We start from the raw sequence: 5,000 nt of genomic DNA, 5'->3' as shown, positions 1-5,000 counted from the left end.
TTTTTTGAATTTTTTTGAATTTTTTTGGATTTTTTGAATTTTTTTTGAATTTTTGAAATTTTTTTTTTTTTTTTGAATTTATTTGATTTTATAAATTTTTTGTGATTTTTTGTGATTTTTTTGAATATTTTACATGGGTGATTTTGACTTGGGGGATTTTCAGGGGGTGGTAACCCTGGGCGTGGCTAGAGCCTCAAAATGCATATTCCCCTATAGGGGGGCAAGGTTTTCAAAAATGGGTGCCCCCTCATGTACACGCGCGTGGGTGTACATGGCCCCGTCGGTGCCAGCGTGGGTGGAAAATGGCCCGAAAACAGCCCAGCGGCAAGCGGAAGCGGCTAACGTTGGGCAAAACTGACCCGAAAGAAGTATAGCTTGGAAAATTAAGCGGATGCAGCCAATTGTTGGCGAAAACTAAGCGGATACGGCCAAGTGACGGTGAAAAATGGCCCGAAAACAGTCCAGCGGCAAGCGGAAACGGCTAACGTTGGGCAAAAGTGACCCGAAAACAGTTCAGCTGGGGGAAATTAAGCGGAAGCAGCCAAGCGTTGGGCAAAACCAAGCGGATACGGCCAAGAGTCGGTGGAAAATGGCCCGAAAACAGTCCAGCGGCAAGCGGAAACGGCTAACGTTGGGACAAAGTGACCCGAAAACAGTTCAGCTGGGGAAAATTAAGCGGATGCAGCCAAGCGTTGGGGAAAACTAAGCGGATCCGGCCCAGAGTCGGTGGAAATTGGCCCGAAAACAGTCCAGCGGCAAGCGGAAGCGGCTAACGTTGGGCAAAAGTGACCCGAAAACAGTTCAGCGGGGGAAAACTAAGCGGATGCGGCCACGCGTTGGGGAAAACTAAGCGGATACGGCCAAGTGTTGGGGAAAAATGGCCCGAAAGCAGCCCAGCGGCAAGCGGAAGCAGCTAACGTTGGGGAAAAGTGACCCGAAAACAGTTAAGCGGGGGAAAACTAAGCGGATGCGGCCAAGTGTCGGTGGAAATTGGCCCGAAAACAGCCCAGCGGCAAGCGGAAGCGGCTAACGTTGGGCAAAAGTGACCCGAAAACAGTTCAGCGGGGGAAAACTAAGCGGATGCGGCCACGCGTTGGGGAAAACTAAGCGGATACGGCCAAGAGTCGGTGGAAATTGGCCCGAAAACAGTCCAGCGGCAAGCGGAAGCGGCTAACGTTGGGCAAAACTGACCCGAAAACAGTTCAGCGGGGCAAATTTTTGAAATTTTTTTGAAATTTTTTTGAATTTTTGAAATTTTTGAAGTTTTTTTGGGTTTTTGGACTTTTTTTGAATTTTTTGAATTTTTTTGAATTTTTTTGAATTTTTTTTGAATTTTTGAAATTTTTTTTTTTTTTTTGAATTTATTTGATTTTATAAATTTTTTGTGATTTTTTGTGATTTTTTTGAATATTTTACATGGGTGATTTTGACTTGGGGGATTTTCAGGGGGTGGTAACCCTGGGCGTGGCTAGAGCCTCAAAATGCATATTCCCCTATAGGGGGGCAAGGTTTTCAAAAATGGGTGCCCCCTCATGTACACGCGCGTGGGTGTACATGGCCCCGTCGGTGCCAGCGTGGGTGGAAAATGGCCCGAAAACAGCCCAGCGGCAAGCGGAAGCGGCTAACGTTGGGCAAAACTGACCCGAAAGAAGTATAGCTTGGAAAATTAAGCGGATGCAGCCAATTGTTGGCGAAAACTAAGCGGATACGGCCAAGTGACGGTGAAAAATGGCCCGAAAACAGTCCAGCGGCAAGCGGAAACGGCTAACGTTGGGCAAAAGTGACCCGAAAACAGTTCAGCTGGGGGAAATTAAGCGGAAGCAGCCAAGCGTTGGGCAAAACCAAGCGGATACGGCCAAGAGTCGGTGGAAAATGGCCCGAAAACAGTCCAGCGGCAAGCGGAAACGGCTAACGTTGGGACAAAGTGACCCGAAAACAGTTCAGCTGGGGAAAATTAAGCGGATGCAGCCAAGCGTTGGGGAAAACTAAGCGGATCCGGCCCAGAGTCGGTGGAAATTGGCCCGAAAACAGTCCAGCGGCAAGCGGAAGCGGCTAACGTTGGGCAAAAGTGACCCGAAAACAGTTCAGCGGGGGAAAACTAAGCGGATGCGGCCACGCGTTGGGGAAAACTAAGCGGATACGGCCAAGTGTTGGGGAAAAATGGCCCGAAAGCAGCCCAGCGGCAAGCGGAAGCGGCTAACGTTGGGGAAAAGTGACCCGAAAACAGTTAAGCGGGGGAAAACTAAGCGGATGCGGCCAAGTGTCGGTGGAAATTGGCCCGAAAACAGCCCAGCGGCAAGCGGAAGCGGCTAACGTTGGGCAAAAGTGACCCGAAAACAGTTCAGCGGGGGAAAACTAAGCGGATGCGGCCACGCGTTGGGGAAAACTAAGCGGATACGGCCAAGAGTCGGTGGAAATTGGCCCGAAAACAGTCCAGCGGCAAGCGGAAGCGGCTAACGTTGGGCAAAACTGACCCGAAAACAGTTCAGCGGGGCAAATTTTTGAAATTTTTTTGAAATTTTTTTGAATTTTTGAAATTTTTGAAGTTTTTTTGGGTTTTTGGACTTTTTTTGAATTTTTTGAATTTTTTTGAATTTTTTTGAATTTTTTTTGAATTTTTGAAATTTTTTTTTTTTTTTTGAATTTATTTGATTTTATAAATTTTTTGTGATTTTTTGAGATTTTTTTGAATATTTTACATGGGTGATTTTGACTTGGGGGATTTTCAGGGGGTGGTAACCCTGGGCGTGGCTAGAGCCTCAAAATGCATATTCCCCTATAGGGGGGCAAGGTTTTCAAAAATGGGTGCCCCCTCATGTACACGCGCGTGGGTGTACATGGCCCCGTCGGTGCCAGCGTGGGTGGAAAATGGCCCGAAAACAGCCCAGCGGCAAGCGGAAGCGGCTAACGTTGGGCAAAACTGACCCGAAAGCAGTATAGCTTGGAAAATTAAGCGGATGCAGCCAATTGTTGGCGAAAACTAAGCGGATGCGGCCAAGTGTCGGTGAAAAATGGCCCGAAAACAGTCCAGCGGCAAGCGGAAACGGCTAACGTTGGGCAAAAGTGACCCGAAAACAGTTCAGCTGGGGGAAATTAAGCGGAAGCAGCCAAGCGTTGGGCAAAACCAAGCGGATTCGGCCAAGAGTCGGTGGAAAATGGCCCGAAAACAGTCCAGCGGCAACCGGAAACGGCTAACGTTGGGACAAAGTGACCCGAAAACAGTTCAGCTGGGGAAAATTAAGCGGATGCAGCCAAGCGTTGGGGAAAACTAAGCGGATCCGGCCCAGAGTCGGTGGAAATTGGCCCGAAAACAGTCCAGCGGCAAGCGGAAGCGGCTAACGTTGGGCAAAAGTGACCCGAAAACAGTTCAGCGGGGGAAAACTAAGCGGATGCGGCCACGCGTTGGGGAAAACTAAGCGGATACGGCCAAGTGTTGGGGAAAAATGTCCCGAAAACAGCCCAGCGGCAAGCGGAAGCGGCTAACGTTGGGGAAAAGTGACCCGAAAACAGTTAAGCGGGGGAAAACTAAGCGGATGCGGCAACGCGTTGGGGAAAACTAAGCGGATGCGGCCAAGTGTCGGTGGAAATTGGCCCGAAAACAGCCCAGCGGCAACCGGAAGCGGCTAACGTTGGGCAAAAGTGACCCGAAAACAGTTCAGCGGGGGAAAACTAAGCGGATGCGGCCACGCGTTGGGGAAAACTAAGCGGATACGGCCAAGAGTCGGTGGAAATTGGCCCGAAAACAGTCCAGCGGCAAGCGGAAGCGGCTAACGTTGGGCAAAACTGACCCGAAAACAGTTCAGCGGGGGAAAACTAAGCGGATGCGGCCACGCGTTGGGGAAAACTAAGCGGATGCGGCCAAGTGTCGGTGGAAATTGGCCCGAAAACAGCCCAGCGGCAAGCGGAAGCGGCTAACGTTGGGCAAAACTGACCCGAAAACAGTTCAGCGGGGGAAAACTAAGCGGATGCGGCCACGCGTTGGGGAAAACTAAGCGGATACGGCCAAGAGTCGGTGGAAATTGGCCCGAAAACAGTCCAGCGGCAAGCGGAAGCGGCTAACGTTGGGCAAAACTGACCCGAAAACAGTTCAGCGGGGGAAAACTAAGCGGATGCGGCCACGCGTTGGGGAAAACTAAGCGGATACGGCCAAGTGTTGGGGAAAAATGGCCCGAAAACAGCCCAGCGGCAAGCGGAAGCGGCTAACGTTGGGCAAAAGTGACCCGAAAACAGTTCAGCGGGGGAAAACTAAGCGGATGCGGCCATGCGTTGGGGAAAACTAAGCGGATACGGCCAAGGGTCGGTGAAAAAGGGCCCGAAAACAGTCCAGCGGCAAGCGGAAGCCGCTAACGTTGGGCAAAAGCGACCCGAAAACAGTCCAGCGGGGGAAAACTAAGCGGATGCGGCCAAGCGTTGGGGAAAACTAAGCGGATACGGCCAAGCGTCGGTGAAAAAGGCCCGAAAACAGTCCAGCGGCAAGCCGAAGCGGCTAACGTTGGGCAAAAATGGCCAAAAGCGATGGAGCAGGGCGGTCTGAATCTATGCATCCACATAAAATGGGGGGTAAACCTGGGGGATTTCCAGGGGGTGGTAACCCTGGGCGTGGCTGGAGACCCAAAATGCATATTCCCCTATAGGGGGGAAGGATTTTTGGAAGAGGCAGCCCCTCATGTACATGCCAAGCGGGGTGTACATGGCCCCTGTGGGTGCCTCCGTCGGTGTAAAATGGCCCGAAAAACAAGATTATGTTACCCGAAAACACGATTATGTTACCGAAAAAACACGGTTGAGCGGGGGCAGTAAGCACGGTTGAGCGGGGGCAAAAAACACGGTTGAGCGGGGGCAAAAAACACGGTGCAGCGGGGACAAAAGGCACGAATATGTTACCGAAAAACACGGACCACGCGGGTTGAAATTCCCAGCCGTAGAGCCGGCGAAACACGGTGGGGCAGGGCGTCTAAGCGTGGAGGCGCCCGTAAGACCGATGCGGGTTGAAATCCCCA

This window comes from Carex rostrata, chromosome 10, assembly GCF_964058835.1.
Source record: "Carex rostrata chromosome 10, lpCarRost1.2, whole genome shotgun sequence".
NCBI classification, from domain to species: domain Eukaryota; kingdom Viridiplantae; phylum Streptophyta; class Magnoliopsida; order Poales; family Cyperaceae; genus Carex; species Carex rostrata.
Note: the sequence above shows the minus strand (reverse complement) of the source record.